At 47.4% G+C, this 18293-nt stretch overlaps 1 long non-coding RNA gene across 1 annotated transcript in view; it reads left to right on the top strand.

Annotated features, from left to right (window-relative positions):
* Window positions 1–18293, top strand: part of LOC135297783 (uncharacterized) — a 56016-nt gene that overhangs the window by 14554 nt on the left and 23169 nt on the right. The gene's annotated exons all lie outside the window — the stretch shown is intronic.

Raw genomic sequence — 18293 nt, 5'->3', positions numbered from 1 at the left:
GTTACTTTTAGAACTTCCTGATTGTAAATGCTGAATCAAATGTTTTACCATAAAAGAAAAAAAAAAAGCCCTGCCTTGTACCAGCAGTGCTAAAGCTGCAAAGCCAGACACTCCTGGGAAATGTTAGAATTTACACTGTCTTAATTTTGCAGGTTATTACTTCTGTGTTCTAAGGCACAGACAGTCACCTTACAGGTACTGACAGGCTTGTTCCAGCAGACCCAGTGATGCCACAGTTACTTACAGAGGCTGGAAGAGGCACCCGTCCCCACTCAGCAGAGCGGTTCCCTTTGTTGGCAGTGCTTTTGGTGGCACTTGTGTGAGGAAGGATTGTTTTAAGGACTTTTAGTTCAGCTGCACACAATTGCTCCACGTTCTGGTGCTCACACCCACAGCCTCAAAGGGGTTAATTTTAAGTCAAGGATTGTGTCTGTCCCTTTCTGTTATGGTCTATGGATCTAGCAGGTGTAAGCAGTTCATGTTGTATGAATTTTTCCCATCCCTGTGGGTATTTTTCAGGTTGTCACTTACTATTTCACTTTTTTAGGGAAGTATATGTAGAGTAAAAAGAACTTTGAAATCAAGAGATCCGCTAAAAATATCACTAAACATTTAGTATTCCCTTCCACATGCTCATGGAGATTTTTTTCCAGCTTTTTCTTTGAACCTTATTGATTCCTGTTATGAACATAATCTTATGTGGGTGCACACCCTGCATAAGGTGCCGAGCTGCACAGTGTTCTCTTGGATTCAGTAATAGACTCAAATTTAGCAATTTTCTGATTGGAAATAATGCCATTATTCATGTGCCCTTGTACCAACTCCCAGGCTGCTGCCTGGCTCTCTTGACAATATGACGTTCCTGCTGCACATTATCTCAGAGGTCAGTGCAGAAGGAAAGGTGTTATACAACACTCAAGAACAAATCCTCCAAGGAGGAGGTCTCAGATAGGCACAAAAATCCAGTCTTGGCACAATATCTGCTGGGTCCTTGCACATTTTAAATATATGCAGTGCTCCCTTGCTGGGTGTTACAGCTGAGACATCAGCACTGGCTCAGTACACACAGTGTAGTCACTGGGGCAACTGGCCACAGGAGTGGTGGAGAGCAGTGACTGGTGGGCTAAACTGGGGGGAACAGGAGCTCATTCTTATTTTTTGAGGTTGTATGGAGGTTTTTCTTATAGCTTATATAACTTTGTGAGCAATCTGCAAAGGCACCTAAAGACAGCAATCTAAATCCACAAGCAACCGAGCAGCAGCAGTCAGTTTGTATTCAGAATTTTGCTTCCCCATCAGATCTAAATTTAAGATTTTGGGTCCAGTTGCTCAGTGGCTTGATTGCTATATCTGAAAATGATATATAGTCCTCAGAGCATTGTGAAAAAGCAAAGGGTAGCTCTTCATCAGCCCAGCAGCCAAGGTGTGGCACGGAGTGGGACATGCTTAGAGCAGCCTGGGGGGCAGGCACAGCCTGGCCTGCCCTGAGCACCCCGTGCTGCAGGCAGCCTTCCTCCTGCCCCCTGTGCCGCCGCCCAGGCAGGGCCGACCGTGCCCGTGCAAAGGGAGGAGCTGTGCAGCTGCCAGCAGCTGGCACGGGGTCCTGGCACAAGGAGCCCCTCCAGGCTCTGCCCTGCCCTGCAGCCCGAGCTCTGCCTTCAGAGCTTGCGTGCCACTGAGCACGAGGGCCGTGAGGACCTGCAGATTAAAATATTTGATTTGCCTGAGCAGAAGGGACTTACTGACACAAACCAGGGCCTGTGATGAGATCTTGTTTACCAGCAAGTGTGGGGCTGGAAATCCATGCACCAAAATTGCTGTGACCAGAAATTAGACTCACTTAGTGAACGAAATTCATTAAAACAAGCTATGCCTCACATCACACCTTTTACATGACTGATTAAACACTGTTACTTCCTTCTTGCTTTCTCCCAGAATAACCTTTTTAGAGCAAAACATTTGTAGAAAGTCACTTGTAAAAATTATGAAGTAAAAAATAATAAAAAATGTCAGTCTTCCATAATGAGGCACTTGCTAATAAAGCCTTTAATTAAAATGTTGTTGAAAAACTTAAAAGACAATTTAAAAAACCACAGATGTGTGCAGTAAGTCACTTGTGCAACATCTTTAGCAATTGCTTTTTAAGAACCTTTGATGTGTTTTCTTTATATTAAAACTTTCCTTTATTACTTTCCCCTTAAACCTCAGTTGCCTCACACTTGCACTGGCCATAGTCTTATTAAATAGGTTTAAAAGATTTTCTTACCAGGAGTTACTCTGCAGAAGTGATTTGAAGTTGAAGGAAGAAGCTTTGTGAATTAGAGGTGCAGCAGACAATGGCAGGAGTGTGTGAAATTGTAGAACAAGGGGAGAGACGAGAGCTGGTGACTGGATTACTGATAGAGCTGGGAGAGAACCACGAAGTATCAGTATCTGATAAACTCCCTGCATCTCTCATGCTAATGTGCCTTTCTTCAGATACAGGACAGAAAGCCCCAAGGCCCTGCTCACAGAAATTGGTGTTGTGCTGCTCACTAACAGCACCTCTGGCTAATTTAGGCAAGCAGATTACAATAAGCCTGATAAAAGCAACAAAAGGAAAGATTTGTGTCCCTTGCACCTTCCTTTCATACTGATATCCTTGGGATGGCAAAGGAGAGCTGGATCAGCACCCCAGCAGTTTGTGGTACAAGCATCTGGTGTGTGTGCTGTATGCACGTTTTTATGAAGCACATTTTGGGGGCTTGACGCCTCTTTTCTCTTTTTCTCTCCACTTCTCCATCTAAACAGAAATCTCCTCCAGCTAGTGCTCATCCCAGCAAGAACAGTAGTAGTACATCTATGTGTAGATGGTGGAGGAAAAAAGCTTCAGTCTCCATTGCATTGCTGGCAATCAGCAGAAACTGAGAACTGTCTTTTCTCTCCCAAATGCCCACCCACAAGCTCAGCTTCCCCCTGAGCACACTGTGTGTGGTGCACAAACCTGCTGATCCCCTAGGCACAGCTATAGAATAAGGGGTTCATTGCCAGCAGGTTAAAATTCAGGTTTACACTGTTGGCTCACACAGAGCTGAACTGGCAGCAAGGAGCAGCTCTCACCAGCACTCTGCTGCCCCGCTGATAGTGGTTATTTGTACTTCTAGGGGGGAGGTATAAACCACAGAAATTATTACACCTGTGCTTGGACTGGGACACAAAGGTGTGCTGGCTCACTCTGGGTGCCCCAGGATTTGGGATATGAGGCTGGACAAGGGATGTGCAGGACACACCAGGGAGAGAGCAAATGGTTCACTTGACTCCAGAAGATGCTGTAGGATCCTGTGGTCTGGCCATGGCTCTGGGCAGCATCCAGCAGGGACAGGCAAGTCCTCTGAGTTGCCTCAAAAGAAAGATTTTGTTAGGAAGGAACCCTCTTCTGACACAGAAACCACACTTCTACTATTATTAAATATTAATTTTAAAAAATCAATTGGAACAGGGCTTTTAATTTCTGAAGGCACAGAGGTCCAGAGCTGTAAGGCTACAGTAGCTGAACTGGTTTCAGACTGGCATTTTAAGAGCCCCATTCTTTGTGCAGATTTTTATTTCCAGGAATTGGAAGAAGAATGGAAACTAAGTTGCTTTTGCAGCTTGACTAGGAGTTGTTCATCTGCAGGTCCCACAGGTTTGGTAGACAGGATATTGCCTTACATTTGTATTCCTTTCTGATTTAAACAATAGCACGTCTTCCCTAGGAAACAAACAGAATTTAACTTAATTACAAGTGACATTGAAGAACCTGGTGTTGCAAGGAAAAAAATATGAAAAAATTTGCATTGATTAAAGTTACCAGCTTAAAATTATTTGTTCAAAATTCACCCAGTGCAGTGAATGCCCCCATAAAACCAACCTACAGGAGAAAGTGTATGCATCTAATCTGCATAGCTGCCATCCAGAGCCAGACAGGGGAGGAAATAAGAGGTTACAGGCAATTCAAGCTCTAACCCCAAGCCTCAACTCCTTCCACAGTCTCAGCACAGCTGGAGGTTTTTTGCTAAATTTGTCACCACTGTAGCAGGGAACAACCAAGAAAGATGGAAAGAGCATAATTAGACTGCAGGCTCAGTATCTCAGGGGTGGGAGCAGAGCAGCTCCCACCCCTTTGGAACCAAAGGCTGATCTCAAGAAATATCATAAACCCAGCCAGAAAAAAGAGATGTCACTAAGTGGTTGCATTTGTATTTTGGATAGTTAAAAAGACAACTGTATTCAGTTGCACTTTTGAAAGAGAGAGTTTAAACCAGCTAAGAGTTTGATTTGAAACTGAAATGCTGGGTTCTGGTTTGTTTTATGAATGTCCATAAACGCTGCACTTTTAGGTGATTTAAAAACCACCCATTGTCAGTGAAATGATGCTTCAGGGGTAGTGAGGTTATGGCACATTTTCTGAAGGGTGGATTAACATTGGGTAGGACACCAAATGCCAGTGAGTGCCAAATCCTGCTGTATTCTAGATTATCTTCATGTTTTGGAAAAGAAAAAAAGCAGTCCATCTTGAAATTTTTTCCTGTTCATCCTTTGGTTTCTCGAAAAACCCACTTCATTTAGGGTGGTATTTCTGAAGTGGATATTGAAAAAAATACTTCTCTGATGTGAGAATCCCCAGTTTCTCATTAAATCAATATTGTGTATTAGTTGTCCTCTCCATCTCTGAAAAAAATCAAGTAATAAATCTTTCTGGCATCTCTATTCATTCTCCTGGTTACACCATATAATGCTGAGGAACAAAGCAAGCTTTTTTTTTGCTAAATTGCATGTCTGGAGAGGCTTGTGAGGGGGACTGTGTAGCTGTGGAGATAAAACCTCTAACTCCACATTAATATATAGCTCAAAAATAAAAGAAATTGGAACAGCCATGAAATATGGAGTACAAGATACACCTTGCATTAGTATTTCTGAGCTAAAGGAATGGGCTATCAAGATTTAGGTGGCATAATATTCTGAATTCTATTTTAAAAGCATCATTATCATCAGAGAACACTTAATATAAATCCTTCCTACGGATTCCCTGCAGGAATAAGGTGGCCTAGCTAACAAAGCCTTGATTTGTTCAATAAAACATACTCCATTTTCCTATGAAATGTAGACAAAGCACCTGCTTCTACCATCTCCATGGCTCAGGTGCCACTGCACAAATATTCCTTTATATCCAGGGAGTACCTGGGCACCACCACATGTCCTGATGTACAAAGGCCTCCATTCACACACCTCGCAGGAAAGAGCAAACAAGGACACCACAACTGCTAAGCACACAGGAACTTGTTCAGCTCCAACAGACACAGCCTTTCCCACCCCCTGCCAGGATTTTCACACAGCAACGCCTTGGCAGGCACGTGAAGGAAGCCAAAACAAGGGCAGGATTTGCTGCCTTAGCTCTTCCCTTTGCAGCCTGGCAGGAGGAAGGGTGACAGTCAGGGTCCTTGCAACCCATAACCTGTAAAAGCAGTGTCAGTGCACCTTTACCTGTGCCCCAGAGACGCTTTGGCTTCTCATTTATCAATCCTGCCTCGTGAGAACGCTGTGCCATAAACGATGTTCATCTGTTCATCACTCTGTCCTTATGTGCTGTCCCTAGTGAGTGTCCCTTCGAGGCACTGAATGCCCCAGCGGGGGCACACCACACGGCTGGGCCATCCTGCAGAGCTGGCCATGTCTGTGCTGTGGGCTCCTGCTGGCAGTGCCCATTTTGGGATGATCTAAACCAGCAGCTCTAGAGACTGAGGAGGTCTCACCAGCATCCCGGCGGGTGCCGGCCCGCTGGCAAATTCCAGCCCTAAACCAGGCACTCAAGGAGCCCTGCTGAGGTCAGGGAGAGTGCTCAGCTGAGCAGGGCTTACGCACAAGGACTGCAACACCAGCTCCTGCTAATTGCAGTGAGAGCAGACTTGGCCCCGAGGAAGGGAGGTACCAGAATCATCCAAGAGGATTCGCTCTGTGTCCTTGTGTGAATTCACCAGTGGAGTACACGCCAAACGCGGATGTGAACTGGGAATGAGAGACACAGAAGCTTGAATGGCATCCAGGCAGTATCCCTGGCATGCAGTGCACTGATTATCTTCCCAGATCCATCCCACTGGGTTTCAGCCCTGCTTCAAACCAGTGTCTTACCTGAGCACAACGATTTTCCAAAGGAGACTTTCCAGTGACCGTGCACCACAACCCACTTTGTGGAAGAAGTTGTGATGCTGCTCCGGGTACGGCAACCAGGAACCCAACAGGGAGAGAATGCAGCTCTATCAGGCAGCACAACTCAGAATTACATTGCTGCAAGACGTCTGCTCTTTAGTGCATGGCTCTGATCAGATCACAAAGAGCACGTCTGGAAGAGTACCCTCCAGACACTCACCAATGAATCTGTAAATGCATGTGTTGCCACCACAGTCAGGCTGAACACATAGAGGGGTTTGGTACCCTCAGTACAGATTAGAACAACAGATCACTCCCACAGCTTTCCAACCTGGCTAGAAGGAAATAAATTGCAGCTTAGGGAACCGGCAAGTTACAGTCTGTGTTTAAAAGATGAGGAGATGGCAAATATCTGTGTGTAATGTTTAGTGCTTTATGAAACCCTCCCCTATTTTGCTCTAAACAATTCTGAATAAAAGAGCAGCCTCTCTTAACGCAGCCCAAACCCAGCACCTCTATGATAAGGATTTAAAGATGCTTAAACCTAGTTTGTAAGCAGCTTCATTTCTGATTAGGATTAAAAAGTATCCTGAGTGTTAATCCCGCATTCTTCAGTAAGCTTAAAAGAAAGGAAAATATATAATGAAAAATTATTCGCTAACCAATCAACCAACCAACATTAGTGTCAGGATGGCTACAAAATTGCTTTCTACATGTCTGCAATAATTCAATTATCGTTTGTGCTTGCGAAGGAACATGAAGTGTTGGTTACTTTGGGACAATACTCTCGCAGCTCTCTTTGGAAACCATTTGTGCTATTAAATCATTTATTCCCAGCACTGTGCTCCGCTGACAGTCCCATACATCAGCTCATGCAGAGGAGCAGATCTATATAAAGTCTTCGAGCGGCTCTTCCCAGCACAGGACGCTCGTGTCTTGTCTTGTCTGCGGCCAGGACATCGCTACAACACAGCACCACCTTCTTTGGTTTCATCAAGCCTCAAGCAAGGCTGGTAATTTCCATTTCCCCCCTCAACACCCAGACCTACTTTCCTTTAAAAACTCTGATCTTTGCATGGCTTTCCACCCCCTCGTACACCGCAGTTTCTATAATCATCACCTTATGTAAGAGACCCAGAACCGGGAGCGGTTATTTATCCATGTTTGCGCGCCCTGCCTTTCTCCCCAGGCAGCACCAAAATAACCGAACGGGTCCCATTTGGTGCACGTGGGCTGGCATACCCTTGTGATCAGTGGTGCCCGCTGTCACCCTAAGGGGAGCGCTGCTGGGGACAGAGAAAAAGGGTTCCTGCTGAAGGTGCCGTATAGGGTCCTTGCTCTGGTGCTGCTTTTCCAAATATCCAACTCCACTCGTGTGCCACGCTGCAGGTGATGGGTACCCAGCTCTGCCCTGGGTGTGCACAAAGGGAGACGTGCAGGGAAGCAGCAGGGAGCATCCACAGAGTCCTGCAGCAGGCAAACCTGCACCCACCCAGAGAATCCGGCTTCTGGCTCGGCCCCTGCGCGGCGTTTATTGTTGGCCTGTTTATTTTCAGGTGGCCCTGCTGCAGCATTCTGACTCAGCTGGTTTCTAACTGACCTGGCAGCTTTTTACTGCTCTTCTGTCCTGCTTGCTGGCAGAACAACAAAGTCTGGGGGATTTATGTGCCCCGACACCCCCGCAGGAGCTGTGGGAGAAGCCTCCTCCCAAGGGGAGGAAGTTTTTGCAGGCAGATGCCTCTGTTTGAAGTGTCCATGTGTATTTAGGCCCTGCTCCATCGGAGCATGGGAGCACTCGGCCTTGGGCACACCCATACTGCTGTCAGCAGCATGCTGTGTAAAGTAAGGTGGGTATTTAAGTCCTTCCTGGGCTTAAAGCTTCAGGTTTTTGTCCTGGCAGCTCTTGTAGCCTGCAGTGCTCTAGGTTGATGATTAACAGAGCAGCTAAAGAAGAAAGTTTGCAGCATACACATATTTCTGCAGTGAAAAAGCACAGGATAACTTGTTTAATCCATTCCGGGGGAGGGCTTTTACAAGCAAACATGCATTTACCCTTTTTATTAGGCATTTCAGCCACAAAATTTATGACCTCAGCACAGTCTTGCCCTGTGCAGAGCACCTGTAGGCAGGAGCTGCTGCAGGAGAAGTCAGTGGTGCGTGGCCTGTAAATACCTGTTAGCCACCATCAGTGTGCTGGGGTTAGCAGCAGCCTCACAGGGATACACACGTCCCACATTCAGTCACTGTTTCAACCCACTTCTTGTCTTGCCAATTTGGTTCCTGCCCAGCTCTCCACTAACTTTGTCACTTTGAGGGAAGCAGATGGGAGCTCGTGGTATTCCAGAAGGCCGGGGGAGTTTCTAATGGGCCCAGACAAGTTTGACAACAAAAGCCTAATCCTGAAGAAATACTTTTCTTCTTTAAACAAAAAAAAGTTCAGTTTTACTGGGAAAACAAATCTCAACTTCTTATCAGCATTCAAATTTTTTAGTGCAAACCAGCACCCCAGCTTGAGCTTTGTGTTGCTGGTACCCTCCCTCAGCTTTGTTCCTTGGCCAAACCATTTCTTCAGTGAGCTGCTTTAGTCTGGTGCCCTCAAAAGCTGATTGTCCCTGCTGCTCTCCAGACCACCTTCCTTCCGTTTCTCCCTCATTTCTGCAGAAGTGAACTCCAGACTGTACAATCCAAATTAAAAGATTTAATTTTTGTAACTTGTCAGCCAGACAAAATTAGTTTTGCTGATAAGGGAAATCCGCTTGTTTGCTGGGAGAGAGACGGAAAGTAGCTGTGCCAGCTCGGGGGTACTGAGCCAGGACTGGAAATAGCAGCACTCAGCCTCAGAGTTCATCAGTGAGCCACTTCTTCAGTAAAATCACCCAAACAATTTCCTGATGCTTCCCCAGTCATGCCTCTCTGAAATTCTTCTCCCCCCCGGAGCTGTTGATTTGGAAAAGTGAAAGTCCCTTTTTCTTCTCTTCAGAAACTGCATTGCTTTACTGGCAGGCTTGAAAATGGACATTATGGTTGATTGTCTTATTCACTGATCTTCCACAGTGATGGCATACAGCAGTGATCAGTAAGTACAAGGTTTTACATTTGAAATGTAAACCTATCTGGTGTCATCATCACCTCATCTGTGTCATAATAATGCTCGGTTTTTACCTGACCTTTAGAAATCAGCAGATTCAATTACTTGTAGCTGAAGATCCTCCTGGGATGTCACCATAAATTATACTGTATTCTACAAATAGATATGACAACACTAATCAGCAAATTAAATGACAGTGATCAATCCTGCAGAGATACTTAAACATCTGATTGAGCTGGGAGGTTGCATCTATGCAGCCTTCATCTTCAGCAGAGCCACTGCTCTCATGCATGGGGAATGCTGACCTTGCAAGCAGGCACCTGCAGGGTACCAAAGATGTCTGGTAAAAGAGGGAGCAAAAGCCTGATGCCTCCAAGCAAACGGACATGGATGGATGGCTACTCCAGTCCCTTCATTAATGTTTTGCTCTGGTATTGCCACCCATTTGACTTTACACAATTATTCCCAGACGGAGCAGGTCTGGACACTTCCTAACACTTTTCCCCAGGCACGGCAGAGCCATCATTACCCCAGCACCAGGATGCTGCCTCCCTCCAGGCAGTGATTGCCAGGTAGTCCTGAGGCTGTTCCTCCTGAGATATATCCATAGCCTACCCAAAAGCCATTTTGCAGTGATAGGGACTAGATCTTGTCCCACGTCCACCCTCATTGCCCTGCCAAGCTGCAGTAGAACAATACTTGCCAAAACCCCACATCATCAGCTGGCTGGCTGTGACTGTGCTCCATGTGCTGCCTGCACAGTGTGGCTGGATCAAAAAGCTGGGCAGGAAGGCAGGATGCAGAGCTGTGAGGCTGGAAGGTGCAAAACCAGGCCAAGGGGCAAAGGGGACCATGGCTGGGGCCAGGCTTACAGTGCAGAAGGCTGGGGAGGCCTGAGGCCGTGGCTCTGCTGGGGAGGTCAGCCAAAGGAGCACTGAGCCACGTCCTGCACTCCCAGGCAGTGTCACCTTCACTTGGGCTCATCCCCAGCCGTTCACTGGAAGCAGGAGCTGCAGGAGAAGGGCAGCGTGGAGCGAGAGGTGCGACTGCATCCTCACCACAAGCTGTTATTTTGACAGCTCTATTACAGTCACACAGAAACAACTCCTGGGAAGTGTAAAGCACTATAAAAAACCAGGCAGGGAAATCATCTGTCCTGCAATATGCCAGATTTCACCGCAGAAGAGGACGGGATGCCAAGGAAGATCCACGATGTGTTCTTTCTCTGCCTCTTTCTTTGGCCACAGTTGGTTATTGTTCACCCCCAAACCACTATTTCTCCTCTTAAGCCTGTGTGGTTGTCACATCTGATGTTTATTTCATAGCAGCCCTCTCCCACAGAAGATTAATTAATTTTTCATACAAGCATGAAGATCTCAGCCCAGCTGAGGTGAAGGGATGAGCAGCCCTTTCTTGAGCCGTGTTTCTTAGGGAAAAGCCAGACAGTTATCCCAGGAATCACTAGTTGTGCTCAGAGTTAAGGTGTGGCTCTGCACGCACACAAAGCAGTACAGGTCGTGGGGATACCACAGTGATTTCCTGCCCCAGAGCCACCTGACACAAAATCCAAGCTGCTGCTTGCTGTGCCATGTCCATGTGCCAGGATTTCAGTGAGGGATTTTGGGAATGCAGGTGCATTCCTTGGTGTAACGAAGTGTCAGATCCTGTACAGACCAAGCTTTACCTCGTCTGAAAACCCAGCAGCTCTAGAAGAGCATGGGACTCCTGGAGTCACCTCTGCTGCAGCAAACAGGGCCGTGCCCTCAGCCTGGTACAAGCTGCAGCAGTGCAGCCCTGCAGGGAGCCCAGCCACGAGTTCCCACTGCTCTGCTCCTGCAGGAGCCTGCTCATCACCTGGAGGCCTGGACACCAGGAGAGGTCTTTGCTCTGCACTCCTGTGGGTGCTGGGAATGCATTTTCCTAATCCAACAGCATGCCAGGAGCAGATACACCAGCCACTCCAGCACCGAAAATCCAGTACAAAGTTTCTTTTTTTTTTTTCTTTTCTAATCACACATAGTACTTGGTGGCAACACCATCTGATAACCCAGCATAAACAATCCTGCTCATTTGTGGTGCCTCGTTGGCGTTCTCCATAGAGACACACACACGCAAGTTTTCTCTTTATGTGCCACTCCTCCCACCTTGGGGAAGGAAATTAGAAGTGCTGATGGAGGAGCTCCAGTCACATTTCCTTCCAGCTTCTGGTGGCATCAGCTCAACAGTGACAGTTTGTAAAGCAAAACAAATGGCTTGTGAAGCCAGTGTGTGTTACGGAGCCCTACCCAGAAGAAATGCCTGTCAGGTATTCCAGAAATTCACTGTGGCTTTGGTACGTTTTTCTTTGACAAGAGCTATGCTGCAAAGTTTAGCTTTCACCCTCATTACTGCAAATTATTCCCCCAGCTTCAGTGCCTTTTCTCTTAGGCAGTACTCTGCAAACTGGTGCTGTACTCCCAGCCACCCTTCTGTCAAGGGAATGCCTTCAAGGGCCTCACTCTGTACCTGGCACTTCTTGTGGAGGAGCCCTTGCAGCAAAAGGAAAGTTTCCAGCCTGAGGAGCAACACCCGAGTGCTGCTGGCAGGAGAATCCTCCCTGGCAGCTTAGAGGAGCTGTAGTACCACACAGACTGGCACACCCACCCTCTTCATCCCTTTGCAAACCAGTGATTCCACTAAACACTTGCAAGAAGATCAGGTGTAGGAAGTAACATTGCATCCTCCTGTAGCGACTCTGGATGTCAGCAGAATGTGATTTGAGTTTGAAACAAAATACAGTTTAATTCATTTGTGCCCTCATTTATTTAAAAACCACACGGCTGCGTGCACATTATCACAGGAACAGCCCTTGTCCCTTCCTTGCCTTTTTTGTGCACATATTTCTAAGGCAGCAGCAGTCCTCTAGGGCCACAGGCTTAGCTGGAGCTTTGTGGGAGGCTCATAGTATACATGAATATTACTGTATTAATATTGTAAGGACTACCAAAAAAGCCTTCTGCTTTCTCCCTTCCCCCTCTCCTGTGCCCTCTGTGATGGATATCATGGCATTGTTCTGAACCTCTACACAGCACCACTTGTGTCTGGGAATGGTTACAGGAAAAAAGCAGGACAAGACAGATATTTCAGCCGTGGAACACCAAGGAGAATTTCATTTGTCATGAGCTGAGTAATTAAAAGTAATTTTTGCATGTTTTGGATGCTGACTTCGGTCAGAGCATGAGCTCTGCAAAACGCTTATTTTTATAGTTTTGACGTAAATCATGGAATGTTTTCTTTCTTAATTTGGAACACTTGCCCCTAATGTTCCACGTCTCTGTAGAGAAATCCAGGCTCCTTTCTTCCTGACAGCATCCATCCATCCATTAAAGTCCCAGGGTTGACTGCCCGAGTTGTTTGGCTGGACTGAACACAGGACTGAGGCATCTTTTAAAAGTGGTGACTTCCAGCAGTCTTTACAGACCACTGATTCCAAGGAAGATGCACAGTTTTGCTGTCTAAAATCTGCCTTCTACTTTGCACAAGTGCCACGGGTCATTTGCTTAATAAAACAACCCAGCCTCCTCCCCCAAGCCCAGCACATACACAAAAATAATTTCCTTGGTTATATTTTTCTCTGGGGATGTTTAAACTGTCAGCTTTGCTGAGCTGCATTCTCCCCTCTCATTCTTTCTCATGGGTGATGTCCTGTCACAGGGGACTCGGTGCACAGTCACATTTTGAAATTTTCCAGAGGATTTAATATTAATGCATGTATAAAAGACTAGCAAAATGTTTGTCTTTTGAAATGATCACATTCTATCAATAGTTGCCAGAGCTGGAGTTGTTCAGCTTTGGCAAATAGTTGGAAATATAAGAAGCAAACACTTCTGATCCCAGGGTTACATGGATGTATCATTTTCAGATCAGTCACTGTCTCAGGGTATGGGCACGTGTTCATTGGCTCACTCACACTGAGATCCATTTGAAATTACCCCGTGTGATTGGAACCACTCAGTGTTGAACGAGGAGCTCTCTGTTTCCAGTTGTATCTCCTCTTATCCATGGAAAGTCCTACTTGGCCAACAACAATAAACTCTTGGAAATGATCGCTCACATCCCGAAACCTCTGCAAGTGAACGTGGGAAAAGATAAGCTTTAGTTTTGCTTTAACCTAGGACATTGGCTAAGAATCAATTACTGTAATGGATAGCAGTGCAGAAATGTCACCCACAGGGCCTGTCTCATAGGGGTGCACATTTGAGAGCTGCTCACATTTGCAGTTTCAGCTGTCATCCTCTGCAGCCACCCACAGCCAGAAGTAACGGTGTGAGATCACCACCAACACCCTCACACTGACACTTGGGCTCAGTGTTTAATATCCATGATAACCCATCAGTTAAAACCCATAGCAATTCAACTCTCAAAACACTTGAAATGATTAATAATTAAAAGCTGCCTAGATAGGAATGTGACATGCCAAAATGTTGGCTAGCACAGGCAGCTTGGCACAAGGATTTGCATTACAGCCTTTTCATCAGTTACAATAAATGAATGTGGTAGAATGTCTCCTCCACTATTAAATTAATATGCTGGGGTTTTTTTTTTTTTGCTTACATATGGCAGAAATATCACTGTGGCAGTAGGCAGGGTGTTGGCAGACCTGTGCCTAAACTGTGTGTTGATGCCTGTGTTCTTGCCTTACAAGTCTCCTGTAGGGAGAGCAGGGATGGAGCAGGGATGCAGCCCCATGATCACGAGTGCCTGGCTGTCAGCGTGCCTGGATGGGCTCCATCTGCAATCAAAGCACACTGTGGCTCCCACACTAAGCTGCCTGGGAGGGGATGTGTTTTATTGTAAGGCGAGGCCTGCTCCCGCTGTAACTTGTGGCAAATTGCAATTTTGCCAGGAAAAGCAGGATCAGGCGCTGGTGGCTGATGCCCGTGTTTCTGCTGGTAAGGAATGCTAGCCAGAAAACCCAAAATGGTTGTATAGAAACATCCCATGACTGGTTTCCCCCCATTTTATATAAATATACTGCATGCTTTAAATCAGTTACCTGTCTTCTGTAGCTCCCTGTGCTGGTTGTTTTGCAGCCTGCACTGATTTAGGCTTGCTCACTCTGATTTTACTGCAGGTGCTATGATGTTGATTGATTTTTTGTAAGTATCATCTCCTTGAGTCATGTGAAAACAGTTTCCATTTCACAGCTCATGGTCCACATCTGCTGCTGCTCAAGGAAGGTTGCAAGCATGCAGCTGGTAACTGCTGTAAGAACCAGTAATATTAGTGGGATAATTCTTATAATTACAAACGAAAATGAAGTTTTTATTTAAAGGAGGCTTTATGAATGTCCCAGTTTGGGTTTTGGGTGGGTGGTAGTACAGAGGAAGAAACCACCTCCTGTCCTACTGGACACCAGTGCTCCATCACCCCACAGTGCACACATCACACTGATTACACCATACTGACAGACTCAGCATCCCTACACCCCTAGTCCCAGTTCTGAGGACTGAAATAAGAAATTAATTTGAGTGGCTGATATTGAATTCTGATCCTCCAAGCCTAGCATTTGTCCCAGCATCCCCACCATCTGCATCCACGATGCTGCTGGAAGAGAACATGGTTTGGAGCAGATCCTCCTCCTGGCTGGGGGCAGGCACTGCATTATTTTCATTCCACTATCTGAAGGAGGCAGATCTGGTGGCAATTTAAGAATCATACATTATCACAGGCTATGAAAGGAATAATTTATGGCCTTGAGCATTTCTCAGATCTTTCAGCAAAATCAGACATCTAAAGGAAAATCTGGTTCTTTGGAGAGCCACAGGGATGAGTAATGCACCCAAGAGGAGTTGGGGTTCAGACACGAAGGGATTAGCATGCTCCACCAGCGTGGTTTTGTCCTCTCAGACACACTCAGGCACATCATGTTTCCTTGTTTCATAACAGCCATCTGGATGTGAAAATGGGGAGATGGGAGCTCGTTCTATGGCTCTGCTTTGTCTTCCATGGGCCACACGTCACCTTCTGCAGAGGGCCGAGGGCTCCTTTTGTGCTGGAGCTGGCAGCACTCCTGTTTCCCTCTGACACACAGCCCTTGGAGCCTGGAGCTCCGAGAGAGGGGAAGCACTCCAGGAACACCTCGCCCCGTGTGATCACAAAGCCCAGAGTGCCTTTGCTGGGCTGAACCTGCTGCCCTGCTGGGCATTTGTCAAGCACTCCATGGATGAAATTCCCAGTGCGCCCCCAGGATCTTGCTGCCTTCACACAAGGAGTCACTAAAATAGCTTTGCCTCTGTTGGCATTCACCTTCTGCTAGGATAATCTCTCCCCCCAAAAAGCAACCCCAAATCTGCCCATTAATTGCTACAGCACTGACAATTCCTACAGCAAAGGAGGGATCTGCCTGCAGCTCCTTGAGCGTGTGACACTGGGCAGTCACCGTCACATAGCTGACCTAAGGCAAATCCCAGGTGATCTAATTATTAAAAAATAAAATAAATACCCCCTCTCCCTCCCTGCCGTACAGGAACAATACCCTGAATTTGTGTGAATGCAGGCTTTCCAGTTCGTTTCCCTCACTGAACATTTGATAGTTCATTTAAAAGGAAAAAAAACCCAAACAGAGCAGAGGGTTCCCTCGTGGAATGTAAGACCTCCAAAGGACTTTTGGCAGCATCTGGAGATATTATTAAGTTTTCAGATTAGGTATGCACAGCACAATAATTAGGTCCCCTGAAGAGACCCCAGTAATTGATGGAATTTTAAGATATCTATTATGAAAGTATGAAATGGCTCTTCATAAAAAACAGTATTGGATTTCTCACTCTTTATTCCACATGGGCTAAAAATCAATATGAATACCTGGCTAGTGAGTTCTGACACTTGAAGAAGTTTGTGGCACAAAGAGCTCACAAGACTGGGTACTAATTGCTGTGGAGCTAGCAAGGGGATCAAGAGCACTGTGGTATGTGCACTGGATTAGACAGACTGCTCAAGAGATACCCTTTGTATTTCTTTAAGAAATATTGAAGAACTCGCCTTCTGGAACAAAAAGCTGTGTTATTTTGTAGAGCTGGCCCTTTACTTTTGGCAGTGCCCCAGAGTGCTGAAAAACCAAGTGAGCAGGGAAGAAACAGGACACGCAGTGTGCACTGGCATGGCAAACAGAGATCAAACATGGACAGCTCCCGTGCATTTTGGGGCTGAGCTGGAAACAGCCACTCGGGCAGAGGCGTGAGTGGGGTCTGGATCTGCCCAGCCCTGCTGGCCACTGTCCTCTGCTGGGGACAGCCAGGCTGCCCTGGCTCCCTCCCGGTGCCAGCAGAGGGGAAGGGCTGGGAAGGGAAGGGGCAGCCCGAGGGGAAGGCAGCAGGAGCAATCCTTTGTACAGGAACACTCCTCATTGCACATGCAGCTCAGGTGCTGGCTTCCACACCGCTGTTTTTAAGGTACTGCTGTGTTTTGACAAAGAGGGCTTTGCTGCAGAGATCTCAGTGAAAATGGAGAAAAGAGGAATTTAACTCTATTAGCTCCATGAGGCAAGATAATGATAATTGTGTCAAATTCACCTTAACCCACAGTGAAGCAGGGCCAAGACTTTTACCACTGTGTGTAACATCAGCAAATGCCTGTCCCTGTGCCCTGGACCCCTTCTGGCACCACGGGCATCCCCTGCCCACAGCCAGTCCCAGTAGGAGGTGAGCAGTTGCAGCTTTCCTCAAATACTTCAGAACAGCAGCATTTCCACGGAGAGCAAGATAATTTTCCTCTCATTAGTTACCTTGACACAAGAAAGTTATCACAGCTCCCCAGTCTGTCACTGGTCTGAGGGAACAGGAATTTTAAAACAGATATGGGTTTTAAATGATGGCAATAGAAAACAGTTGCTTTTTATGGAAAGGGAGAGCAAACGCCCAAAGCTGGATTTCCTCGGGGAAAGCAGAGCAATTATTTTGTTGCTACCAAGGTGATACCAGGGTGTTTTCTTCCTATTTCTAGACCCCTAATATAACAGAAGGAGCTAATAGCAGCAGGATGCAGGAGCCATGCACTGGTGAAGGCTCTCATGCACCCAGCAGTGGGGTCCTGTGCCACCCAGCAGTGGGGACCTGTGCCACCCAGCAGTGGGGTCCTGTGCCACAGAGCAGTGGGGACCTGTGCCACCCAGCAGTGGGGACCTGTGCCACAGAGCAGTGGGGTCCTGTGCCACCCAGCAGTGGGGTCCTGTGCCACAGAGCAGTGGGGACCTGTGCCACCCAGCAGTGGGGTCCTGTGCCACCCAGCAGTGGGGTCCTGTGCCACAGAGCAGTGGGGACCTGTGCCACCCAGCAGTGGGGTCCTGTGCCACAGAGCAGTGGGGTCCTGTGCCACCCAGCAGTGGGGTCCTGTGCCACAGAGCAGTGGGGTCCTGTGCCACCCAGCAGTGGGGTCCTGTGCCACAGAGCAGTGGGGACCTGTGCCACCCAGCAGTGGGGACCTGTGCCACAGAGGCAGCACAGGGCTTCTCAGCAGTGCAGGGCACAGGCTGGGCTGCCACAGCCCAGTGCCATTCCATGGCACCACCCCACTGTGGTGCCAGCACAGCTGATGGGACAGTCTGTGCCACTGCCCCATCCCCAGCCCTGCCCAGGGCTCCCCAACCCCAGCACTTCCACAGGGGCAGGAAAACCTCTCCTGGGGAGCAGGAAAGGACTTCTCTCCCTCCCTTCCTCTCCAGCCAGGCCTGGCAGCTGCCTGGGGGTTGTGAGCATGGCACAGAAGGCAGCAGGGGCATGAAGGGGCCCTGTGGTCGCTTGCAGCCCATAAATCAGGGCAGCAAAGAGCCCTGCTGATGGCTGGGCTGCAGCCTTGGGTTAACCATCAGAGGAGGCTCTGCGGCAGCACAGCCAAAGCAGAGTGTGATATTTATTTACTGAAAGGAATACAGGCTCTTTCCTACTTCTACAAGTCCCTTCCCATCAGGAGAGGCTTTCCAGCCAGCTCGAGGAGCAGAGCTCTGTGCAGAGATCCCTGCTCTCCCGGATGGAGATGTGCACACCACAGCCACGGCTCCTCCTGA

The sequence above is a fragment of the Passer domesticus genome, chromosome 3, assembly GCF_036417665.1.
Source record: "Passer domesticus isolate bPasDom1 chromosome 3, bPasDom1.hap1, whole genome shotgun sequence".
In the NCBI taxonomy this organism is placed as follows: Eukaryota; Metazoa; Chordata; class Aves; order Passeriformes; family Passeridae; genus Passer; species Passer domesticus.
This window is presented reverse-complemented; position numbering and strand designations above follow the sequence as displayed.